This window comes from Rattus norvegicus, chromosome 6 (genome assembly GCF_021556685.1).
Source record: "Rattus norvegicus strain SHRSP/BbbUtx chromosome 6, alternate assembly SHRSP_T2T, whole genome shotgun sequence".
NCBI lineage: Eukaryota > Metazoa > Chordata > Mammalia > Rodentia > Muridae > Rattus > Rattus norvegicus.
The window spans coordinates 136995006-137020954 of record NC_141539.1 but is presented as its reverse complement, the minus strand read 5'-3'; the positions used below and the strand labels follow the sequence as shown (position 1 = coordinate 137020954).

The 25949-nt window shown below is 51.7% G+C and overlaps 3 long non-coding RNA genes across 3 annotated transcripts; 1 reads left to right on the top strand and 2 right to left on the bottom strand.

The window, feature by feature from the left end:
• The first annotated feature begins 914 nt into the window (after positions 1–914).
• On the top strand, positions 915–8200 carry LOC148005485 (uncharacterized). The gene is made up of 3 exons (XR_015623402.1): positions 915–1173; positions 7750–7839; positions 8079–8200. It is a non-coding gene; the product is annotated as an uncharacterized LOC148005485 (long non-coding RNA).
• LOC102548399 (uncharacterized) lies at positions 7727–16370 on the bottom strand. Its single transcript, NR_110711.1, is given in 4 exon segments — positions 7727–7827; positions 8112–8377; positions 9277–9426; positions 16295–16370. It is a non-coding gene; the product is annotated as an uncharacterized LOC102548399 (long non-coding RNA).
• A 3236-nt stretch (positions 16371–19606) lies between these two features.
• LOC134479260 (uncharacterized) lies at positions 19607–21007 on the bottom strand. Its single transcript, XR_015623401.1, has 3 exons — positions 20406–21007; positions 19851–20016; positions 19607–19721 (listed from the first exon to the last, which is right to left on the bottom strand). It is a non-coding gene; the product is annotated as an uncharacterized LOC134479260 (long non-coding RNA).
• Between the last annotated feature and the right edge of the window lie 4942 nt (positions 21008–25949).

Sequence of the window (25949 nt, the reverse complement as noted above, 5' to 3'; positions counted from 1 at the left end):
GGGACAGACTGAGGGGGCACTCAGTCCCTGCATACCGTCCTGTGATAGGGGTCCTCAACCACAGTGAGGCTGTAGGAGGCTGCCTCTGCCGGAAGGAAGAGCAAAGCCTGCTTCCTGTGCTGTCTGTCCTTGGTATGCCCTAGCCGTGGAAGCAGGTCAGACCTCAGGGCAGCCCTCATTCCAAGCTCCACTAAGTGGCAGCCCTGGCTACTCCTCTTCAGCCGCCTCCTCCTCCTCTCTTCTCTGAACACAGAGGAGCATGCAGGGATAGACCAGGGTGCAATGGTGACACATCTGAGAACTCCGTGGAAAGGACCAACTGTACGTGCCCGCGGACCCGGCTGGGCTTTCATCAGGTCCCATCCCTCATATCCCCTGGAACTTGTTTGCTCAACCCTGGTTCTGGTCTGGGAGCCTGGCTTCTCAAGGACCTCTGAGACCAGAGCCACCTCCATTGTGCCTGTAGCAGGGTTGGGGGGCGGAGGCGGGACGAGGAAAAGAATGCCTAACTAGTTACAAACCTTCCACATTCACAAAAGCTTACAGTTCATAATGGAATCTTTCCTGGCTCACAGCCCTGCAAAGCCCCAAAGCAGACACCAATAACAGCTCCTGAGGCCTTTCCCGAGGGCGGTCCTAAGCTCAGCCCCGCCTCCTAGGCGCCCAGGCGCTGCCTGCCAGCTCTGAACCACACACTGTCCTACTGGACTAGACAAGGCCCTCAACCATGGTGCTCAAGGTAGACCGCAGCACACACAGTAGACAGAGGGACAGAGATGAACGGAGAAGCAAGCACAGGGCTGGCTGCTGGGGAGCTGGCAGATGCTTCCTGTCCCTGCTGGCTGGTGACATCACCGCTGTGATGTCACACTCTAGCTTCCTGGGCTTTGGTAGTGCTGGTTCTGGTGATAACCACTTCCTTCTCCCGGTCAGGGTGACTCAGGACTTCCTTCTGCTCCTGGGGTCATCGCTGAGCCTGGCTCATCTGTAGCCTCATCTAGGTGGGGCTGGGAGAGGACGGACTCATGAGTCCTTGCAAGCAGGATGAGCATGGCCAGGGTCAGGCTGTCAGGAGTGGCAGAGGCATCTGCTGCTGGATCCTAGGGAGACCTTCTTCCTGCAGAGTGGGGCCTCCACAGTTTGCACAGCTCGGCTCCCCATTCTCTCACGAAGGTAGGATAGGAACTGGGTTTCCCAGTGAGTGACCAGGAAAATGGAACTTTCAGGGGGCGTGGCTGTTTAATGAGGGATCAGCCTGAAGGGAAGCCAACCCAATGCCAGGTAGGCAGACCAAGGCTGGAGGAAGGAAAGCCGGGTCTCCGATGGACCAGAAGAGCAATGTGGCTTCAGCTTGGGGAGAGAACACAGATGTTGCTGTAGCCACAGTATCCATGAGCCCCACCCCCAACCGTGCTGGCCAAAAAGAAATGGTTGACAGACAGACGGAGGAAGAACGCCTCCAGCAGAAGAGGGCAGGAGACTGGAGCTGTAATTGTGCTCTCTGTCCCCAGCAGCTGTCATGGATTGGAGGCTCAAGTCATCCTAATTAGGAGGTCAGTTAGACCTGGCTTTTCCTCACCTGCTGGTTCTAAAGCCAATTCCTTGTGCTTCCCCAAGGCAGGCCCTACCGGGACACAGGGGCCTTAGGAGGCCCAGAAAGAGGGCTCAGGTCCTCAAAACCCAGGTCTGCCTTGTAGGGCCAGTTTCAGCTCTTTAGTCTAGGACTGACTGGTGACTGAATCACCAAGGTGCCCAGTCTGGAAGGTCTCTGTGGCCCACAGCAGAGGGAAGGAGGCTCAGCAGAACCGAAGCCGGCTTCAGGAGTATGCAAGCCCAGCCTCCTGCGGTGGGGGCTCCATTGCTGCTCAGACTAGCTGGAGCGCCAGTTGTTCATGCACACTTCCAGCTTCTTTTCCAGTTCTAGGTAAAAGCTGTTGTCATGAAGCCTGGAGTTTTTCTGGAGATGCCAGAGGCCACAGCGCTCATCTGAACCTGTTCTACTCTCTGAACAGGGCGACGTGTGTGGTTCCTTCATGGTCCCAGAGGGACTCATCTTGCTGCAGGGTAGCCTTGGGGTGCCACCGCTTGTCAGGGCTGAGCAGGAAGGCCGACCGGGATACTCTGAGTCTTCCTCCCACTTCCAGCTCATTGACTGACACTCCACCTGACCAGAAGGAGCTAGGGGAGGAGAAAGGTCTGAGAAACTGGAGGGAAGCTGCTCAGCCTTTTCTGTAGAGTGTTCTAGAGTGCCTATAATTCAGGCACCCAGCAGGGAAGTTACTGTGAGTAGTGAGTTCTGGGCCAGCAAGGGCTACAAGGACCAAGGGTCAGCATGGGCTACAAGGGTGTAACCCTGCATAGAAAAACAAACAAACCACCCACCAAGGGTGGAGAGATGGCTTGGCAGTTAAGGGCAAGCAAGTCCTACTCTTGGAGAGGACCCAAGTTTAGTGCCCAGTACCCTCATTGGGTGGTTTACAACTACTTGCTACTCTAGGGAATACAAAAAGTTCTTTTTCTTCTCTGTCTTTTGTGTGTGTGTGTGTGTGTGTGTGTGTGTGTGTGTGTGTGTGGTTTTGTTGTTGTTGTTGTCTGTTTGTCTGTCTGTTTGTTTGACACAGGGTCTCTGTGTAGCCCACCCATCCTGGAACTCACTCTGTAGACCAGGCTAGCCTAGAACTCAGAGATTCGCCTGCCTCCCGGGTGCTGGGACTAAAGGCATGCGCCAGCAATACCCAGCTTTGACCATTTCTTTTGGCCTCCATGAGTACTTTCAGTCGTATGTGTGCATATGCGAGAACACATGCGCTCTTGGACACGCACACGCACAAATAAAAATCTTTTTTTTTTTGGTTCTTTTTTTTTTTTTTTTTTTCGGAGCTGGGGACCGAACCCAGGGCCTTGCGCTTCCTAGGTAAGCGCTCTACCACTGAGCTAAATCCCAAGCCCCAAAAATCTTAAACAGAAAACTGCCCCCAAACCTAAATCTCAGGGCCTGGACTTCAGGTTCAGAACCCACGCTTGCATCCCAGTTGGGCTGTCTCTCACTTCCAGTCTGGGGCAGGAATTTAACCGCCCCAGCTCACTGGAGTTTGTGGAGAGCCTCCCCTCAATGGGCCCTGGCTATGGTAGAATGCAGTTATGGTTCCTTCAAAGAGCAGCATCGACACCAGCTCCAGAAACACCTATCAGCTGAAGGGAGGGGATCGTCAGGCTCAAGGGGCCACCTTAGGAAGGCAGGAGGACTTCTCAGGGAGCACGGGACGACCATTGCAGGGTGTGTAGATATATGTGTGATATCAGGAGAAAATAAATGTATTTTCTGAGGAAAATGTTTATAAATGTGTAATATTGACATAGTCATCTTTCTGTGGTTAAGTATGAAATCTAGAAAGCCATTGGGAAAGCAGGGTGAAAATCGCCAGGGAGGCGCTCAATCTTGTAACTCAGTGCCAGAGTTTGCCAACCCCAAACCACCTGTCACCTAACCTTAGTGACTGGAAGCTGACCGATTGGTGATGTGTCATCGCTCCCTATCCCTGTCTCCTTTACAGGAAATATAGCTTTGAGCTAGCACTCTGACTCTGGGGTTTGTGTCTGTTCTGTCGGACTTCCTCCTTACTTACATCCAAAGACACGGGGCACTTGGCCCATTTGTAAGTTTTATTTTATGAAGTGAGGCACTGCTTCATTCTACAAATGGAAAATAAATCCAATATGATCTTGACAACAGCAATGCAGATGACCCTGTCTCTAGGGTGGTCCCTGGGCTCCTGACCCACACAGGACTAATTAATTGAAACCGGTGGGGGTGGGGTGCCCTGCCAGGTCATTGGAGTCACCTCAGTAGGAAGATTGGGATGTCTGGAAGCCCTGAATGGAAGAAATGGAAGGATTTCTCATCTCCACACCAAGCACTCTGTCAAAGACAGACAGCTAATGGTGAATGGGAATAGAAGCCCAGGAGCACAGGAATCGAGGGTACAGGCAGGCTACCTCCATTGGCTGGCATGCTGGCCTCGGAGAAGCCCACAGAGAGCGCTGTGACTGAGACCGATTTCAAGGTCAGCATCGTCAGCCACAGAGTTGACCACAGGAAGCCCTAAGGTGCTCCCGGGAACCTTATAGTGGGCCTGAGGACACCCAAGTGAGGTTGACACTGGGTCCAGCTACTTGGGGAGAGGAGAAGTTGGGAGGTGAAGGACTGTTGGAGTCAAAGGAAAATTGGGAATGTGTTATGAGGTGGGCCCATCCTTACTGGCTTCTCTGTGTCTCTGAGATAAAACTTCATCAGGAGATTCTAGAATGGTGGCCCATGATGTTGTAAAGCTTCCTGGGAACCCTGGCTCGATTGTTCTGAATGCCAGCTTGCTATTCAAGGCCTGGGGGAGGGCATGAGACTCAGAGACTGAGGGGTATGAAGACATCCCACAGGTGCTGAGAGGCAACCTCTGACCCTCTGAATCTGGGAAGGAACCCTCTCGGGCACCCTTGCAGGCGTGGAGCAGGAAGATCCACAGAGAAAAAGCCAGAGTTGTGGCTGGGGCTCCCAGCGCCTGTCTCTGTGCTCTCATGTGCATGAGAAGGCATAGCCTGGTGCCAACACTAAGAACAAGGCTCTGGGTGTGTCCCAGAAGGCAGTGAGCATGTACCTCGGGGCAAGAGGCTCTGTCCTGCCAGGCAGATGCCCTGCTCTAGTGGCCAGGGCTGACCTCAGAGACAAGGACATGACATCTGAGCTCTGGAGGGTAGCCAAAGCCCACCTAGCTGGAAAGCGTCTTTACTTCGATTCGAGATCTGAGGATAACCCCAAAGAGTCAGGGAAGTACCCAAAGGTAAGGGGTAAAGGTTCAACAAATGTTAGTTGAGGAGGTGTCCTGTCTCCTCTCTCTCTCTCTCTCTCTCTCTCTCTCTCTCTCTCTCTCTCTCTCTGTGTGTGTCTGTTTGTCTTTCATCTCCAGCAATGCTATGAGGCTGGGTCCTGCAAGTGGGTGTCTTTTAGGAATTAAGACTCAAAGAAGAAACAACGCCCTCAACTCCCCCAGCCCACGCTGGCTCCGGGCCAGGCCAGACTTTCAAGGCCAAGCCTGCCCTCCCTCTGTGGGGGTGGCCCTAGTCCTTCTGCCAGCACCCTGTGTCCCTAAGTTAACCACTCCCCTCTCTGGGCCTTGGTTTTCCTATCTGTAGGATGAAGAGTCAGAGGTGGGGCCTGGAGTGTGTCTGTGCACGCCAACAAGCCTCCGAACAATTAGTTTATCTGAGTAGCTAATGAGCTACTGGTCTCAGGAGACAGAGACGTGGGTCAGGGCAGGCCTGGTTTATACCTGCAATGTCCAAGAACCATTGGATGCTCAGGGAAGGGCTGACCAAGGCCCTGACAGCCTCCTGCTCACAAAGTCACCTTCCCGCCCTCATTCTCTCACTCTGTCCCTGTCCCTTTTTACAGAGCTGGGCTACAGCAGGCTTGTCCTCAGATGTAAGTGCCGAGGTCAGACTAGACCCTCTACTGCTGGTCCTCACAAGCCCACACACAGGTGTTTGCAGGACCCTGGAGACCTCACCCAGGCCAGTCTATCCCACCCTAGAATCCAGACATTACCATCTGGCACGCACTTAAAGTATGTAGGAGGAGCCAGGCTGGGGATGGGAGGCCGCTCCCTGAACATCTGGAAACCATCACCTGCCTCTCCCATGCATACTGGAGATAACACAGTCTATTGGTTGGGAAGATGTGCATCTATGCTGTGTTCTCAATGGTGACCCTCAGGGAGGAGACAGCAGCGCCTGCCCGCCCCCATCACCGCCCCCACCGCCACCTCTGGAGCCCACGCTCAGCTTGCTCTGGAAGGCGTGGAATTGCTGAGTGTGTGCTGGGACACACCTCTGTGGTCCGTGTGGACATAGCTGTTAAATATCCATCTCACTTTAAAACAAGCCTGACTCTCAGAGCACATACTCACTAACCCATCAAGTCCGCTAGGGTCTTAGGAAGGAAGCTGGAGGCAGTGTGATTCTAACACTTGGGAGGTGGAGGCAGGGAGGCCAGAGGTTTAGGCCCTCTTTGTTTACACAGGGAATGCCAGGCCAGCCTGAGCTACATGAAACCTCATGTCAAAAAGACACAGGGCAAGGGAGACTAGCTGGGCAAACACTGTGCCCGGCCAGGAATGTGGATGTGGCAGGGTACAATGAGGGGCCGCTCAGAAGGACTCAGAAGGCTTGCTCCCAGGGAAACCATGTCTCCGGAACACCATGCAGGCACAGTTCGTCACAGGGCAGTGGGGCAGGGTTTCTTAGCAGGGGCCAGAATGGGCCCAGGACCTCCACAGGGTGGAAATGGGATTGCAAATCCCTGGGGTCCTCTACCTTAATCTGCCTCAATTTCCTGGATTCTACTAACTGTGGGCAAGCTCCACACACAGCTGTGCCAGTCAGCACCCCTGGTCAGCTCTTCCCCTGAGGCTGGTTGGCGTTTCTGAGTGCATCGGGCTATCGAAGAGTATGTGGGGGCAGGTGGAGGGTGGGGCCTGGCAGGCCCCAAAGGTCACAGAGGCCCAAGCCTCACAAAAAATCAGGAAATGAAGCTCAGTCACAGAAGCGCCATAGAAGGAGGCCCTGGGGCTACTGAGGGAAAAACAGGCAGCAGCTGGCCGTGGCCCAGGTCCTTAGCTTGGCTAACCTCAGTATGGCTCCAGGTCTTTGGCCTTTTCTGAGCACTTTTAGCTGAGTAGCCTCCAAGCTGGACCACCACTGACCCGCTCTCCCGAGTCTCAGGAGTATGCACTGTAGTACCTAAGCCGGTGCAAGCCGGCTCTGCAATGGGAACATTCACATCCAGAAAAACCCCAGGGAAGAATTAGCAGCAAGACTGTGAAGGCTCACACACTCTGAGGTTCCCAAGGCTGAGGGCAAAGAAATGTGGGTATCGAGGGAAGGTGGCCAGCTGAAGGCGAAGGGTGCGATGCCTCAGTAGGGAAGTCACTACTGAAGGGAGTCACAGAGGGCGGATGAGCTCCAAGGCAGGGCTGATATAAGAGAATGTCAAGAAGGGACCCTGGGAACCCAGGGTGGAAGAAAAGAGCTTATAAAAAAAAAAAAAAGGCAGGAGACCGACCATTCCCTTCCCACGAGAGTCTCTCTATGCATCCCCCACCCAAATATTACAACAGCAGGAACAGTTGTAGTGGCTGGGCCCGAAGAGGCTCTCCCAGGGAATTGGTGACCCGATGGGGCTCTCCCCGGGAATGGGTGGGCTTTCAGAGAGTTGACTTGAAGGTCAGGGAAGGGGAAAGGCAATGGAGAGGGAGTCCAAGCTCTGGTTGAGGTGAGCGGCTGCGCTTTAGCAACCCCGCCTGCAGACCCATGCACTGAAGCACCAAGGACGCCCCTCCTCCCCTTAGTGCCTGGACCCAGCCCGGGCTTGGAGGGCGGGGCTGGGGGTGGAACACACTGCTCTCATGCAGGACCCCGGAATAGGGTGTGCAAGTCATCGATTTTCCCTGGCCTCAGGTAGATCTCCCCGAAGTGGGCGTGCCTCCAGAACACTCTGGCAAGCCCAGAAACCGCAGATGGGGGTGACACGTGGAGAATCTGAAAACACATCAGGCCCCTCCTAATGCTGGGCCAACTTTTCGGCGTGTTTTCTAGAAGCTTTTTCACAGCTCCTGAAAGCTTGCTCCTTGGTGAGGTCCCAGGGAACCCCAGACACCAAGAGGCCAGCACTGGGTAATGGACCCCTTTTTATTTCAGCTTTATCAGCGAAAAGTGATTTTACACAAAATAATGTGTCAGAGATAATTGCTCCTGGGAACGGATCCCAATTCCAGCCTGCAACCGAAGGTAAACGTGCCCATTAATGATTAAACCTCCGATGTCTCCCAAGGAACAGAACTCCGGAGCGACCCAGAAAAGAGACCCCTCCCCCAAGGTCCTGGCAGGGGCCCAGGCAGCCCTGCCTAACAGGAACTGGTTCCTGCCCAATGGGAATAGGGGACCATCCTCCATCAAGGGAAAGCCAAACACTGTCTAATTCCAGCACCCTTGATGAGGAAAAACAGGTTTCCCTTTGTGTTTTGTAGAACAGGCCATGGCTGCCACCCGTTTGCACCTGCCTGAGGTCATGGTGAAGGTTCCGGAAGCTGAGAGACAGGTCCTGCTGCTGCCATCTTCCCCTGCACGAAAGGGTCTTCTCAAGAAAGCTCTCTGGGTGTCAAAAGAGCTGGAGACATAAAGAAACCTATGGCTGTTGCAGAAAACAAATGTGGAAGCCGGGTGTGGTGTGCACTTGTCATCACAAACTGGAGAAACCGCAGCAGGAGTTCAAAGGCATCCATCACTGGCCACAGAAGGATATGGCCAGTATAGGTTACATGCGACCCTGGAGAAAGGGGTGTGGGAAGAGAAGCAAGGGAGGAAAGGAAGGTGGAAACATGGGGGTGACTTGAATCATGGGAGGATGTCCCCTCCCCCCACCCCATGTAGTTTCCAGACAGAAAGGTCTGGCTTCCTTGCCAAGTCTGCTACGTGTTAGCTATTTGAGACAGGGGGTCTGTGTAACCCAGGCTGGTCTAGAACTCCCTACGTAGCCGAGGGTAACCTTGAACTTCTGATCCCACTGTCTTTATCTCTCTAGTGCAGGATTAAAGTAATGCTCTCCCTGCTCTGAGCTGCAAAGGGCTTTGTGGAGTCTAGGCAAGCATTCTACCAAAGGAACCAGCTCTCTTGAGTTTGGCTTTAAAAGAAAATATTTGTTTTATGTGAATGTGTGTATGCACATGTGTGTGCCAAAGTGTGTGCATGTGCACAACATGTGTTCAGGAGCCCTCAGAGTTCAGAAGAGGCATGGATGCCCTAGAAATGGAGTTACAACAGTCTGGAGCCACCTGTGGGTGCTAGGGAACAGAGTCTGGGTCCTCTAGAGGAGCAGTAAGTGCTCTTAACCATTTAGCCATCTCTCCAGCTCCCATTGTTGTGCTGTTTGAGGCAGATTCTCACTCTGTAGCTGGCTGGGACCTCGCCATGTAGAGCCAATCAACTTTGGAACTCACAAATACCTTCTTATCTATGTCTCCTGAGTTCGGGGGTTACAGGCATGAGCCACCATGTCAAAGACTTTGTTATAGGATGTCACTTAGCCTCAGTTTCCTCATCTATAATATGGGGACAGTACTACTGACCTCAAGGTCATAAGGAATCCTACTGTGGTGGTGCACGCCCAACCCTTAGGGGGGTAAATGCTGCTTCATTGTGGACTCAGTCCCAGTGAACTGTAATCACCTTGTATTACAGGCATGAACGGAGAGGTCTGCTCCTTTGCAAGGTCGTTCTCCAGCCTTAACCTCCTGCCGTGTCTTGGTGTTTGATTGTAGCTTGATGGTGGACAGGGTTCATGGTCAATATTCGGGGCTGACCATGGACAGGTAGAAGCTGGGACATGAAAGATGAACCAACATACAGCTTTTAAGACATAAGGCACATTCCTTTCTTAGGTATCATTCATTCATTCATTCATTCATTCATTCATTCTACATGTTTGTTTTTAAAGAATGGTCTTACTCAGTCTAACTACTCTTGAGCTTGCTCTGTAGCCAAGGATAACCTTAAACTCTGGAACCTCTGCCTCCTGAGACCTGGGGTTAGAAGTGTACACCACCATGATGCATTTGTCGGTTCCTTATTTTGATTGTGGGGGGCAAAGTTGGAACTTCAAGATTGCTAAGCACACACTCTACCACTAAGCTGTATTCCCAGTTGCAAAACTATACCCAAAGTGTAAAACTGGGCCATTTTTATTATATCACAAGATCGCACAATCTGTCACTACTACCTAATGCCACCATTTTCATGGTGTGAAAGAAGCGTCTGCCACACCCGTCAGCACTCAGGTGTGCCCTTTCCACACGGTTCTCAGCACCTGCTAACCCACTCTCTGTCTCTGTGAATTCGTCTCTTCTGGATAACTTATATAAATGGTGCTATAAACTATAGTGGGTTTGCTTGTTTCTGTCTTTGATAAAATCTCCCTCCCCTCCCCATCCCTCCTCCCCCCTACCCCTGGACAGGTTCTCACTATGTATCCCTGGCTGTCCTAGAATAAACTAAGTAGACCAGGCTGGCCTTGAACTCACAGAGACCCTCCTGCCTCTGCCTCCTGAGTGCTAGGATTAAAGCTCTACTGCACCTGGCCAAAGGCCAATAATTTCTGAAAGTCAGTTCTTCCTTCCACGTAGGTCACTGGGGATTGAACTCTGGGAGTCCGGCTTGGCTGCAGGCATCTTAACCCCACAACCTTTCACCAGCCCCTGGATTTCATTATAGCATTTTCATACACACTTTGGTTTTGTTGATCCTCCCCCCACCCCCAACCCTAATGTAACTGTAAAAAAAAATATTAAAGGTCAAAGGACAGCATACATTAGTTAAACGTCGGCTGAATCAGAGTGTACATTCAGAAAAGGGCTCACCTTCTCGTGTATTGGGTTTGCAGCTGTCCACCAGTCTTTCTTTCCAGAGTACCCTAATTTGCATGTCCTAGATGCTCCCTGGACCAGTGCTTGCGGCCCCAGCAGTCCTGTCTTCCCATTGAGAACTGGCAGAGGCTGGTGGAGAGTTTCCAACACGGGCTGTGCTTTCTTTCTCCCTAAGTAAAGTCTGGCCATCCCTGGTGTAGTCTGCAGGAAAGAATAGACAGGCCAGGGCTGCGGTCCTGGCTTCCCTCCCGCAGGCTCCACCCATTCGCAGGTCCCTAGCAGGGAACTCCTTGACTCCTCGCTGTGAAAGAGTAGTCCTGGGTCCTGTAGATGAAGGGCTGAACTGGGCTGGATTGGTAGTGTCTACTGTGGAGATGCTTGTCGGGATACTCTAATCGGAGGTTCACCTGGTGACCGCAGAGTTGCACTTACGAGCAGGGCACTACCCACCACATTCGGCCATCTTCCATTAAAAACCTGAAGCCTAGCCTGAGGGGCTTCTGTGTCCAGGGACAAAGTGCCACTGTAGAGGTGAAGGTAAACTGAGTCCCTTCCTAAGGGAGAGGGAGTGAATTGCTGAGGGAGGGTGGGGTGATGGGCTGCAAGGAGGGTAGAGACAGATAGGAGAGGAAAGCCAGAAAGCTCAGGTAGGTTATTTGGTGACCCTACTCCACTTGGGTCCTGGAAAAGGTGTCAGGTGCCCCAAGAAAAGCCCAAGCTCTCCGTATTGTTCATTGACTTCCAGTCCAGCACATGGGATCAGAGCTGAAGGGGTAGCTGTGAGAGAGGAGGAACGGGGTAATGTGGGATGGAGCTGAAGGCCACAGGAAGGAAGTGGTCGGACAGGAGGGCCTATTACACTCAGGAGGGGAGGAACGGGGTAATGTGGGATGGAGCTGAAGGCCACAGGAAGGAAGTGGTCGGACAGGAGGGCCTATTACACTCAGGAGGGGGAAGCCTGGAGATGGTGCCACACCTCTGAAGGTATTACTAGCCACACCCATGGAGGCCAAGTTCCAGGTCTGAGTCCAGAAAAGCCGCCCACCGATACAGACCCTAGGAAACTAGGGTGCAAGACCTTTGGCCTGGAGTGCCCCCCATAACTCCTTCCACTTCCCCGGTATTTAGGAAGTGGTATCCCAGGAACCTTAGAGGCTCCTTTGAGGGCTCCTTCCACACACACCGCAAGCCCTGTTTACCACCTGGCTCCCCTTGTCAGTGAGGAGACTCAGAACCCTGCATCTGATTTCTAAAGCAGAAAGAAAGACTGGTGGACAGCTGCTAACATTACATAGGAATAACTATGGCCATCGCAGTGGCTTCCCGGCACGCACCTGGGGATTTTGCTTCATTGACAGCTGGTTCCACTGACCAGCTAGTGTCCAGGGGTGGCATGGTCAGGAAGGAGGCCTGACCATAGCACATAGCATATAGTCAGAGCCAGCTGCAAGCTCGAGGAGGGTAAGCTAGGAAGTCCAGCCATGTGTGACAAGAAGAGCGGACTACTGGGCACAGGGTGACCCAGGACTGAAACATGGCAGGTGATGTGGTTCTGGGGAGTGGAGGGGGCAGCACAGGATTTCATGGACAGAGTTCAACATGGCGGATGTCAGAGGTTCTGAGGTGTAGAGCATGTGACAGGGTTCTGAGTGCAGCAGGAACCCAACTGACCAACCCTTGCCAACTCACAAATGGTCAGGTCCCTGGGGATGGTTAGAGCTAAGCATGGAGTGGGTTAAGGGACAAACAGTAGCTTCAGTGACCTTGGAGTGTTGATCCAGGACAGGCCTGAGATTCCATTTACAGAGGTTAGAGGCCCAACTCGCTGTCCCACATACTTGTCTGTCTGACCAGGCCAGATTCAAGTGATCTTCTGAGGTCAGTCCCAGTGGAGGCAGGCAGGAAAGGGAGGTGAGCTCACTGTGAAGGGGGTCAAGCAGGCAGTGAGGGAGGGGGGAGGGAGGGAGAGCGAGCCTTAGAAGTCCTACATCTAGAGAAAGCTCAGCCTTCTGCTGTGACCCCTTCTCTTGATGTTCAGGCATTAGAAGCAGAGACAAAGAGCCAGGAAGGAGCAGAAAGAAGGTCAGACCTTATCCGGCAGGCAATCGGGAGCCAGAGGGTTGCAGCATGGCCTGATCTGATCTGGGTTTTGGGCAGGACGCTGTGTAGACATTCAGAAAGAGTGGAAACTAGACAGAAAACCCGGGGAATGACAGCAGTATACGGGGGTACAGCCCCATGCTTGGCAAGAAGTAAGGTGATACTGCATAGGGTCAGGGTCACGGAGTCACGGGAAAGCTGAAGGGGTCTGGCGTACACCTAGGACATACCATGATGCCCAGGGATGGGGCACAGCCTCCCCCCCCCACACACATACACACATACACACATGCAGACACACACATACAAGCACATATACACACATGCGCACACACATGCGCACATACACAAACATATACACTCACATACACACACACAAACACGCACACTCACGCATGCATGCACGCACGCACACACGCACACATACTTTCCCGAGATGCTCAGCCAAAGCAGTGTTGCTGGACTTCCCAGAAGCCATCTGTGGCGACAGCCCCACTGTGGCCCGGTGCCCAGGCTATTTGAGTCACCTGGACAGCTGAATTCCATGAGGATCCAGCTGCAGGGCACACAGTTGTGTCCTCCAGATGCTTCCCATGCTGCCCCAGAATCTCACCTGTATTGGTAGCTTCCAGGAGTCTTCCAGAAATCCAGATCTCAACTGTGATTAAACCAAAGACCTAGATTGAGGCGCCTAGCCTGGCTTGGTGCCTGCTGATGCTTCCCCCCACACACCCCCATCCCCAACCCCTGTGCTATTGGTCTAGCCTCCTGGCCTCCCTGAGTCTTGTCCTCCCTAGCCTCACCCTCACCCCTGCACAGTGCTGAGTATTGAGACCTTGAAGGGACCCAGAGAGGTAAAGGGGAAGGACAGACATGTGCAGGAAGCCACACTGTGACAGTGGGGACTGGAGGAGTTAGTAAGGACATCAAAATTGGTCCTTGGGGTTGAAGAGATGGCTCAGTGGATAGGAGTCTTTATGGCTTGTGCTGGCTACTCCTCATCTTCTCCCCATACAGGGTAGCCCTGGCTATCCTGTAATTCACTCTGTAGACCAGGCTGGTCTCAAACTCAGAACTCCACCTGCCTCTGCCTCCCGAGTGCTGGGATTATAGGTGTGTACCACCACCGCCTGCTGTATAGAGTCATTTAAAATAAGGAACTTCATTTGAGAAAAAGCCCCCACCGGAATGGCCTATGGGATTGATTGATGATTGATGTGCCTTGCTGTGGCAGTGCCCTCTGGGTTGGTGGTCCTGCATGCTGCAAGGAAGCAGGCGGAGTAAGCAATGGGAAGGAGCAGTGAGCAGAGCTCCTCCGTGGCCTCTGCACCAGCTTCTGGATGTCCTCCTGGCTTACCCCAGTGATACCCCAGCGCTGACAGTTTTAAGCCAAAATAAACCTCTTCCTCCTCAGGTTGCTTTTGGTCAAGGTGTTCTATTGCAGTAACAAAAGCCTAAGGCACTGCTAAACATGAGGGCCTGAGTTCAGATGTTAGCACCCATGTGAAGAAAAATACAGCCAGTAGAGCTGCACACACACCTATAGCTCTGGCCTTGGAGGAGGCCTTGGAGGAGGGGAGCAGAGACAAGAGGACCACAGGAGCTTACAGCCTGGCTCCAGGGCAGTGAGAAGCCTTGCCTCAAAGGGATAAGGTGAAAAGTGTCAGAGCAGGACACCTAGGGTTCTCCTCTGGCTGCCACCAGTACATGCACAGTCACATATACCTGTAAACACACACACATACACATACACACAGACACACAGACACACACATATACACACAGACCCACATGCACAGACACACACATGTGCACACACATAAAGATACACACATATACAAACATATACACACACATATACACATACAGACACACACACATACAACATACACACACATGCACAGACACACACACAAGACACACACACGTACAACATACACACACATGCACAGACACACACACAAGACACACACATATACATATACACACATATGCACACATATACACACATGCACACATACACACATATAAACACACACATGCACACACATACACATACAAACACACATTCATATATACACACATATAAATACATGCATATACAAACATATGCACATATATGTACACATGCACACATACAGACACACACACAGACACACACATATATACACACAGACACACACATATACAAACAAACACACACACAGACACACACACACAGACACACACACAGACACACACACACACAGACACACACACACATATACACACACAGACACACAGACACACACACATGCACACACACACTTGAAGAGTGTAGCAGTACAGAACTGTGGTTGCTTCAATCTCCTCTCCCCCAGGCGCTGTCTGGATGACTGAACCAGGCTGTCATTTGTAGCAGCTACCAATCCGTGTGAAGTAGGGGCCTGACATGCTGTAGCCTGCTGTCTGGCACTAGTCTCCTTGTCTCGGTCTACAAATGAACTGACTGGGGCTCAGAGTTGTGTAAGTCACCGCTAGTGAGGTAGGAGCGTAGGCCCTGAGGGGCCAGGTGGGTGAGGTGTGGAAACGCCTCCCTGCTGCAGCCTTTGGCAGTCAGCTGTCCCCACCTGGAACCTTGAGATAGTACAGGCTTTCCTGAGGGTGAAGCCCCTTCGTGACTTGCCTTTCCGCCCTAAGCCGGTTGCCCTAAACTCTAGCCCTTCCCCTCCGGCCAGCACTGTTTGGAGTAGGCCGGACAGACAGACAGACACGGTAGCCCAGGAGCAGCTTAAGGAAGGGGGTGCCTAAGCTTGGCCTTGAAGGCCAAGTTGATAATAATAACGAGACCAGAGAGCAAGTCATCGACAGCAGGAACCAAGACTGGGGCTGTCGAGGATGTGACAGGGGACGCTTGGAATAGGCTGGACCAGCCCTGACAGCCAGAGTAGGGACCAGAAGCCAGTGGCAGGGACAGCAAGGAACAGAACAGATCCCTTCCAAACCTGCATTCCTCAGGGGCTCGGACCCTGGCAGTGGAGTTGGGCAGGGTGGTAGGGTGTAGAGCTATGGCTCCCAACCTGTGGGTCCCGACCCCTTTGGGTCAAACAACCCTTTCATAGGGGTTGCCTAAGACCAGCAGAAAACACAGATAATACCAGCAGAAAAACTTCAATCACAAAGTAACGACAAAAATAACTTTATGGTTGGGGTGGGTGTCACACAACATGAGGAAATGCATTAAAGGTCCCAGCATGAGAAAGGTTATGAGCCACTGGTGTCGGGGAAAAGAGATCCAAGTACCACTTCCTTTGCCTGTGGAACTAACCCTCCTGAGGCTGCAGGGTGACCTAGCTACAACCAAGCCCATGACTGATGGCCAAGAGGGCCAGAGGGACAAAGATGGGGGCAGCATACAAAAGAGCCAGTGCCACTATGAGTCTCTCCTCATTGCTAGCTAATGGAGGCCGAGGCCCCTCCAGGAGAAGTGCTTGCTCTGATAGCCAGCAGACAGATCGTTCCTCCCTGGCCAGCAGGCCCAGTGCTGGAGCTTCCAGCCGAGCTCAAGTGAGTCCCCAGCCCACCCCCCACTGCCTGGCACGAACTGCACCATTGGCCTCAAGCCAGCTTGTTTGATAGGGGAACCATAAGCACAGATAAAGGAACCCTGGGGCAGCTGTGTGGCCTTAAATAGCAGCTGTGGGGCATCTCCAGGCCCCTGTGGCTGTGTGACTGAGTGTACCCACCCAGAGGCTACAGGGAGCTCACAGGGCAGAGGAGGAAGACTCGGGTAGCACATCCGACCAAGTACACGCCAGAACTACCTGACGTGTTCACACAGCCTCTAAGAAAGTCACAAGGTGGGAGGAGGGGTGCCCAGGCTTCCAACAGGAATGCTTTGCAGTGTCCCCCTGAGGCTGGCTTCCTGGCTATCCTTCAAGCCACGTCAGAGCGTTGGCCTCCTTGGGCACTGCAGTGCCTCCCTGGGCTTTGGAGACTGGATGTCATGTGACCCAGGGAAGAAGCTCAGTCCTATCACAATCCTATCATGTTCCCAGGGTTCCCTGTGAGGCCCTCTGCAGCCCGTGCTCAGTGTGCAGGCTGATGGAGCAGCCCCCATCCTCTCTGAGGTACCCACCTCTTCCAGGTTGCTTCCTCAGAGACAGCATTGTTTTTAGAAGGTTCCAGGAAGGAGGAGCAGGTTCCAAGCTCCTGTCAAGAGCCCCCCGGAGCATTTGGCAGGTAGCTCAGAGTCACCCCAGAGGCCTAATTACAGAAAACACTAACGGCATTTCCACCGAAGGCTTGCTAGGGCAGGCACTCTACCACAATCAGGAATCGGGACATACTAAGCCACAGAAATGTGAGCTGTTAGAACCCAAGGTTCTGTGGTCAGCAGCCTGGGTTCCACCCCCACTTCAGCCCTGTGGTCTCAAACAAGTTGCTTAACCTCTCTGATTCTGGTCACTGTCCTAAACGGCTGGGATACCAACTATAGTGTCTTCCTCTGGGGTAGCAAATAGAGTTTCCCAAGTTAAAGCAAACAAACTGGGGCTGGAGAGATAGCTGTGCTGTTAAAGACACTGACTGCTCTTCCTAGGGGACCTGGGTTTGATTCCCAGCACCCACATCGAAGTCCACAACTGTCTTTAACTGCAGTCCCAGAGGATCCAACACCCTCTCCTGACCTCCTGACACACGGGTGACAGACAAACAGACATACAGGCATGGGAGAACAAACAGCTACCAAACTGTCTTTGAAAGGCAGAAGAAGGGCTGAGAAAAGGGCAGGGGGCCTGGTTAGACTGGACGGGAAGAGATAACCTGCTCCAGTGGGTCTCTGTGTACAGAGGTGGAGAAGAGATGCCTCATGGGGAACTGGAACACTTTCAGAGAGGAAGCTGGGTGAGCCCAGCAGGTCTGACAATAGGGCCTGTACCTCCTTCGCTCCCTCATCTTTAGGATACTGGTCTGTCTTGGATGCTGCAGACATGCTGGCCTCCACACTCAACTATCCCAGAGCTAACATGCCACCTTGGCCACCTGGAAGGCTAATCCAAGGACAAGACAAAGGGCAGAGGGTATAGCCAAAGAGGAGCGGGTGCAGCATTCTTGGCTCAGAAGGAGGGATTCCACTCAGTCTTCCTCATATGGGTCATTGTCTGACTACAGGTCAGGCGGCCTTTGTATACATACCAGTGTGGAGGGATAAGGCACCGGCTAAAGAGTGCCTCAGGCACGGGCTGAACAGCTACACTTCATGCTCTTAACACTCTCATCTCCGTAAGCGAAGCCCAGTGGATCCTCAGTGTGTATGCACTTGGGGTGAGAGCTTGAATCACAGATGCCTTCTCTTACCACTTCTGCCACACACACACTCCCAGTCCCCTGTCCAGTAAGCTGTTCCCCTGACAGCTAGCTGGTACCCAAGGCCCCATCAGAGATACACATGTAGCCTAGCCAGCCACTGCTCAGTGATCCTGGGCACGAGTCAGAAGGCCAGGGACAGACCTATGTGCTCTACGTCTTCTCAGAATAGGACATGGACTTGGTTCTTCTACTCTAGGCTGACAGAGCGACAAGGCGGCCAATGCACTCGTGATGTGGCAGTCAACCCCATCCGACCCACTTCCTGTCCAGACACTTAGAGTGCAATCCCCAGCAGGGAGAACCAGGCGGGCTTTCCTGCCCTGGAGGAGGGGTTCTTGGCCACTGGGGTTTGTGCCTGCACCTTGGGCACTGATCAAAGTTGTATGTTCATGGCAAGCATGTAAGTGACGTTAAACGTCAGATCTGTTAGGATCCGGGAGAGGGAGCGGCGTGTGAGAAAGGGAAGCGTTTCCTAGTTCAGTATATTTGATACCGACGGAAGGTAAGGTTCCCCTCCTGCCTTTGGCTTATTTGGAACTGGGGATTGGGCCTAGGGTCTTAGGCACATTAGGCAAGCACTTGATTACTGAGCCAGACCTCATCCTTTTACTTTATTTTGATTACATTTATTTATGGGGGTGGGGGGCATTCCATGTTCTGTGTGTGGAGGTCAGTTCTCTCCTTCCACCCTGTGGGTCCCACAGACAGACTTAGAAGCAAGTACCTGAACCCATCAAGCCATCTCGCCAGCACCTCAGGCCTTCTTTACTAAAAAGTACGAGAAAATATCTAAGTTGCCGACCTTGATCGTGCCCTGTACTTCAGGAAGGTCTTGAACTCGAGGTCCTGACTCAGTTTCCAAGAGGTCGAGATCATAGCACTGTATGTCCAGAGCCAGCTCCCCAGCTGCCCCTCCTCTAGGCGGGGTCAGACCTAGGGCAAGCATTCTACCACTGGGCTACAGCTCTGGCTGGAGAAGTTCTGGAATTCTTCTACCTCCCTGCCACATCTCCCTACAACATCTGGGGTTATGCATCCCTACCAAATCCCGTTTGTATGGGTTATGGAGAGTCACACTCAAGACCTCCTGCTCGCAGGACAAGTGCTCAGACCAATGAGCCATCGCCCCAGTCTTCTTTGTAAGATGGAGTCTCCCTGAATAGCCTCTGTTCCCCTGAGGTTGGTGGCAAGCTTCCTACCTCTGCCTCTCAAGAGCTGGGATTACAGGCATGAACCACCACACCCAGCTCTCGCTCATCGGTTCAATGACTATCAGGTTAGGTTATTTCCAATTTAGGAGTATTATTATGGCCCGAGATGCTGTGAGCCTAGAGGTATGACTGTAAATGGTTTACTGCCCAAGGGTTGAGGGAGCAGCAGCAGGACACAATACAGAAGCCCGTGACTTAATATAAGAATGGACCTGACTGCTTGTGACAGGGATGAGCCTGTCCCCGTCTGAGAGCTCCAGGGGCTCAGCATCCTCACTGGCTCGTGACTGTGGACGTCTTAGTCACTCCGGCCTGAACTGCAACAGTGAGGACGATGTTCTGAGCTCAGCTGTCATGGGTTGCTATCTCTGCTAGCACAGGTTCAAGATTTTTTTTGCTCACCTTTTTTTTTTTTTTTTTTGGTTCTTTTTTTCGGAGCTGGGGACCGAACCCAGGGCCTTGTGCTTTTTTGCTCACCTTTTATTGGGTTGTTTTTGTCTTATTATCGAGTTACAAGTCTTCTTTATATGCTCTGGGTACAAGTCCTTTATTAGGTTTGCGTCTTTTGTCTTGGAAGGTTGTAACCAGACTCCTAATAAAAAACAACAACGATACCAATAAAAACACTAGCTCGGTCTTCTCTCCCGGGCAGCCAGCACCAATTCCTGCAACCGCTGCCTTTTGAATAGCCGACTTCAGGGAGATCCTTACAGATGTTTACCTCTACAACTAACTGGTCTCAGTCTCCAGACTGTAGGATACAAAGTAGACAGGCATGGTGGCTCACTTCTGTAACCACAGCATTCAGCAAGCTGAGACCGGAGGGTTGGGAAGTCAGGACCAGTCTGGATTTCATGGAAAGCTCCAGGGTCCAGGGCAGGCCCTGTCTTGAAACGAAATAAGCAATAAACAAAACAACACCAAGGAAAGCAACCTCAAGCAAGAGGTAGCTTTCTTTTTCTTTCTTTCTTTTCTTTCTTTCTTTTTTTTTTTTCTTTTTTTCGGAGCTGGGGACCGAACCCAGGCCTTGCGCTTGCTAGGCAAGCGCTCTACCACTGAGCTAAATCCCCAACCCTGGTAGCTTTCTTTATCAATCAGAAACAGCTACAGGGCTGGCAACGTGGCTCAGTAGGTAAAGGCACTTACTGCCAAACAGCCTGAGTTTGATCCACGAGACCCTCACACGGTCGAAGGAGAAAACAGAGTCCCACAAAGATGTTCTCTGACCTCCACAAGCATGCCCTCGTACGTGTGCCATCCCAACCCGCACACCTACCCACACACAAATGAATAAGTGAGGTTTTTTTCCCTTCAGTCTTGCACTTTACTGTCGCTGTCGTTTCAGACCTTGACTGCGTACTGGCGCAGTGGGTACATCAGCTCCTTCCGCGGCTGTTTCTTGGTCTTCAGCTTCTCTTGGTGCTTGGCGAGCTGGCGGCGCACGGCTCTAGTATTCTTGGGCGAGCCGGCGTGTATCTCTAGTCTTCATGGACCGCAGGTCCAGGGTCTTGTACTCCTTTCCCTTGTAGAGTTTCCTGAGGTTTTTCTTTTGAGTCTGATTAATAATGGCGAGGACACAGGCGATGGGTTTGCGTTCGACTCGTATCATGGAGAGCTTGGACGCGCCGCCGCCTGTCACTTTGGCGACCGGAAACTGGGACAGTTCCACCTTCAGACTGTCCAGTTTTGTTTCATCAGCTCCTCCTTCTTGACGCGCAGTTGCCGAGCCTTAACCTTGGCCACTGCTGCGTTGTTCACGGCTGTGGCTGCCTGGTTCGAGAGAGAGTTTTTTGGTTTTTGGTTTTTTTTAAAGAAAAGAAGGACTGTTCTGAGGGAGGTTTCAGCTTGCCTTCGGTGGGGAGGGCCTTCATTTATTGCAAAGGCCGTCTCACTCTCGTTGTGATATTTTGTTTGTTATTGTTTGGTAGCCTGTACCCCAGGCAACCTTGAACTTTTGACAATCCACCTGTTTAAGCCTCTCAAGTGCCAAGATTAAAGGCACAAGGTACCTCAGCCTGGAAGGCCTCCTTTTAGTTGTTGGGGTGTTTACTGCCACTGGCTTAGAAACACTGACCGTATACCCTGTTTACTGATCACCCGTGTATCGACTTGCTGATCGGCATGAACAAAACACATGTTACGTCAAAAGAGCCTGATCACAATTTGGACCAGCAGTGACTAGTGTTTCCTGTGCACAGTACTGGATCTGGGCATCACCTTAACCAAACATAAAGGGGTAGATGTGTCTGCGGAAGAGGCCAAGTGGAAGGACTCAGTTCTCTCCAGCAGCTAGCCAATCACATCCCCCGACACCCGTACTTCTTACGGAACCATGGCCTTGAGACAGCAGACAAGAGCTGTGTCACCCAGTTATACCCTCACGATTTTTTATTTTATGTGTAGGAATGTGCTGCCTGCCTGTGTGCCTGCACGCCATGTGTGTGCAGTGCCAGTGGAGGTCAGAAGGGGGTGTTGGAGCCTCTAAAACTGAACAGCTGTGAGCCAGCATTCAAGTGCTGAGAACTTATCCCGGGTCCTCTGCAAGAGCGGTAAGAACTCTTGACTGTTTAACCATCTCTCCAGCTCCCTGCAGCCAATTCCTTCCTTAAGATTTTATTTAATATTTAATGTATATAACTGTACTGTAAGCTGTCTTCAGACACACCAGAAGAGGGCCTCAGATCCCATCACAGATGGTTGTGAGCCACCATGTGGTTGCTGGGAATTGAACTCAGGACCTCTGGAAGAGCAGTCAGTACTCTTAACCGCTGAGCCATCTCTCCAGCCCTTAAGATTTATTTTTAATTGTGTGAATATGTATGTGTGCTTCTATGTGCACATGAATACAGATGCCCACTGACACAGAAGTGTCAGAGCCCCTGGAGCTGGAGTTCTAGCCTGTGAGTGCTGAGAGCTGAATCAGGTCCTCTGCAGGAGGAGTACGTACACTCCTGACTGCTGAGCCTTCTCTCCAGCCCCTCTATGGTCCCTTAAACTTTTTTTGTTTTAGATAGGATCATGCTAAGTTTACTTGCTCTGGAACCTGGGTAGGCCTTGAGGTAAAGATGATCCTCCCTTTGTCTCTGGAGTAGCTGAGGCCATAGGCTTGTATCTGGATAAATAAATCTCAAATAGGGAAACCAGGAAAGAACAGAGTAAACACAAGATGTAGAGATATGAAGATAAAGCAAACCAAAAAAAAAAAAAGCCTAAAAAAATGTTTCAAAAAGCCTCCTGAGGCACATGACTCCATGGGTGTGAGTCTGTAGTTTCTCACTGGAAGGTTTTATAGTGTTAAAAATCAAATTATATATACAATCATATATATATATATATATCATAAATGTGTGTGTGTGTGTGTGTGTGTGTGTGTGTGTGTGTGTGTAACGAATTAACAAGTGTTAGTTACTTTTCTTGTTGTTCTGACAAATTGCCCAAAAGGCAACTCCAGGAAGGCAGGGTTGATTTTGGCTCCCAGGGTTCAGTTGTTCACAGTGAGGAGGGTGTGACCCTACAATGACTGCAATCGGAAGCAGAACAGGATGAGCATGCGCAGTCAGGAAGCAGAGCTGGATGAGTGTGTGAAGTCAGGAAGCAGAGGGATGGACATGGTACTTAGGTGGGCTTCACCTTCTTGCTCAGCTCAGAATTCCAGCCCTTGAGATGGCCAGCTGGACCTACAGAGTGAGGAGAGCGAGGCAAGTGATGCCCTGTGATCTCATGGGTGAGTGAGTATGCCAGTGAGTGTGTGAGAGTGTGTGTGTATGTGTGTGTGAGTGTATGTGAGTGAGTGTGTGCGAATGTGAGTGTGAGTGTGTATGTGAGAGTGTTGTGTGTGAGTATATAAGTGTGTGAGTGAGTGTGAGTATGTGTGTGTGAGTATGTAAGTGTGTAAGTGTGAATGTGTAAATGAGTGTGTGTGTGTGTGTGTGTGTGTGTGTGTGTGTGTTTATCTTTAGGAGGGAGAGACAGAGAAGGGGAGAAAGAAGGACAAGAGAGAGAGAGGAGGCTCTGGCACTGTTTAAACCCAGTAGAGCTGTGCCCTCCATTGAAGCCCCCCGGGACACTGGCTACCTCACCCATCCTCATCTGGGCTGGCAGTGCTGTGTGGCTTCCCTTCGGTGTCCCTGAGAGGACAGTGCTGTGCCCTCTGGCTGGCTTCAGCGACGCTTGCTGCTTCAGCATCTCGTCCGCTACCACAGTTGGCCTCAGTGTCTCTGACATCAGCAGGGCCAGCTGCCGTCTCTGGCATTGGCAGAAGGGACAGATCGCCTTGTTCCTGAGCATGCTGGCTGTGCAGGGGAAGTGAGTGTGGGCGACGGGGAAAGCAGACAGTGTCATTCAGCTAGTGGGGGCGTCTCGAGGTCAAGCCACCCGGCTGAGCACTGGAGGCTGCCTTTATGCATCCGTGCGTGAGGCTGGAGATCCAGGACCTCCCTGAGGTGCAGGACACAGCAAAGCCTATGCTTCCTCACCATGGGCCATGCCTCTTAGTTTATGAAATTCTGACAAAGACAAAAATCCCCAGGTAGATACTACCATTCCCTTACTTTAGAGATGGGCAAACCAAGACAAAGAGAAATATATAAATAGCTTGAAACTTTTTTCCTTAGGTTTTGTTTTTTTGTTTGCTTGTTTGAGATTTGGTCTTGCTGTGTGGACCAGGCTGGCTCTGACGCTGTGATCTTCTTGCATTAGCCTCCTAAGTGCTGAGATTACAGATGCTTGCCTCGGCTTCCAGCTTGATAACTTCTTGCTACATGTTATTACAAAACAGATCCTAAGCAGGCTCATAAAACAACGTGACAGGTGTACAAGGGGAGGACAGGAGGCACTGAGAGCCAGGTTTGGAACCTGACCTTCCAGCTCTGCTTGTACCTCCCAAAGACCCATCTCCTCTCTGTGAAAGGGAAACACTCCTTAGGGTCACCGGGAAATGAGGTCAAATCTGCCCAACCACCTGGGGCTAGCAGATGACATTTAATTCAATGTTAAATCTCAACCTAAAAACAAAAAAGCAATCAAGGGGCTCTCAGGTCGCCTTGATTCAACAATCTGAAAAATAACCCCAAAGGACCAGATAAACAGCCAAGCCAGGGCTTGAAGGCAGGTCCCGGAAGCTTCGAGACATCTTTCAGCACAAGACAGTCAGTGGAAGGATGCTCGCCGTCCTCCAGAGTCCGAGCCAAGGTTGCTATGACAGGGTGTTCACCCAGAGTCCACAAAACAGGGATGGAAGCCAGCATCTGGCCTGCTTCCTTCCCCTACACCACTTCTCTCTGCAGCAGTGGGCACTGAGACATGGAGAATAGTGATCAGAATTGCAGGTGTCCGGAGGCTGGGAAACGCCGAAGGAGAGTTGAGGAGAGATGGGTTCTGCGTGCCCCATTTAGGAGCTCAAAGGTAAGCAGAGCCCAAAACACTGGCAAGGACACAAGCAGGGGTGGGCTGAGGACTGGCAACAGTTGCCATCAGTTATGGGGCAGTGCTGGTAGCTCCTCTCAATGCAGTCAGAGGCTAGGGAGCCAGGAGTAACCTAAAGGAAAGGTCCCCCGAGAAGGGGGTAATCCAGTACCAGAGCCTCCTCATCTCTCTTCATTTTTCCACCTCCCAGCTTCACCCCAAGGTTCCTGGGTGTGGGTGCTGGGGAATCCCCTTAGCTGTGATTCACTCTTCATTCATTCATTCATTCATTCATTCATTCATTCATTCATCTGCTTAGCATCTTCTACCCTCTGGGTACCGCTCTAAGGACCGAGGATAAAGGCATCGTCATTCTCCCGCCACTTGCACTCTAACAGGGCAAGGAGCAGCACATGTAATTAATAAACGTTTGAATAAGATGTTAGGTTCCCAGTGTTGTGAAGAAAAAGCAGAACAAACTATCTCCCCTCTCCCGGCAGCCTTTGTGAAGAGCACTTCTGGCGCTGGCCTCTCTCAGTCCTGGTGTGCGACCGTAGGGATGGGTCAGAGATACCTAGGGTGAGTCTCAGTCACCGAGGAGCTTGCAGGAAACGTAGATTGATTCTCTAGATGAAAACTCGTGGACAGGACGTCCAGCATCCTGGTGCTTCTGAATGCTAACGGCAGGGAAAGGTGGGCTTTGAGGACCAGGACACACGGTGGTGTTCTACACAACATCTGGGGGACTGTGAATGTGTAGGGCGGGCCAGGGTATCCTAGTTTAGGCTGCTAAAATAGAGGCCCAGCCAGGTATGGCGGCGGCATATATCTCTAATACTCTAGTACTTGGAAGGCAGAGATGGGAAATTAGAAGATCAAATCTAGCCTGGATTACACGAGACGAGACAAGACAGCTAGGTGTGGCGGCACGTGCCTACAATCCCAGGGCTCAGGAAGCAGAGGCAGGAGGATGGTCAAGTCCAGTCTGGTCTATATGGCAAACTCCAGCCAAAAGGGCTATAAAGCAAGAAAGTCTCAAATAAAACGCAGGACAAGAAAAGACGTACCATAAACTGGGTATATTAAGCACAGCAGGGAGTTAGTCTCCCAGTGCTGCATTCTGGGACGTTAAATATCAAGGCGGAGTTCGAGTCTGGCAAGGGCCTCCTTTCTAGTTTGGAGACAACAAATTTTCTCTGAACCCTCACATTGCACAAGGGTTCCTTGGCTTCTCTCCGGTTTCTTCTCTAAGGACAGTATTTCCACCCCCCATGAGGTCGACAACCTGAACACCTTCCAAAAGCTCCCCTACGACTTGAATTCGGGGTAGGATTCCAACCTTTGACCTCTGGGGTTGCAGAGATTCGGTCCGTGCGGGAACTGACGACAAATACTCTTGAGCTATCGACCGGGCTCG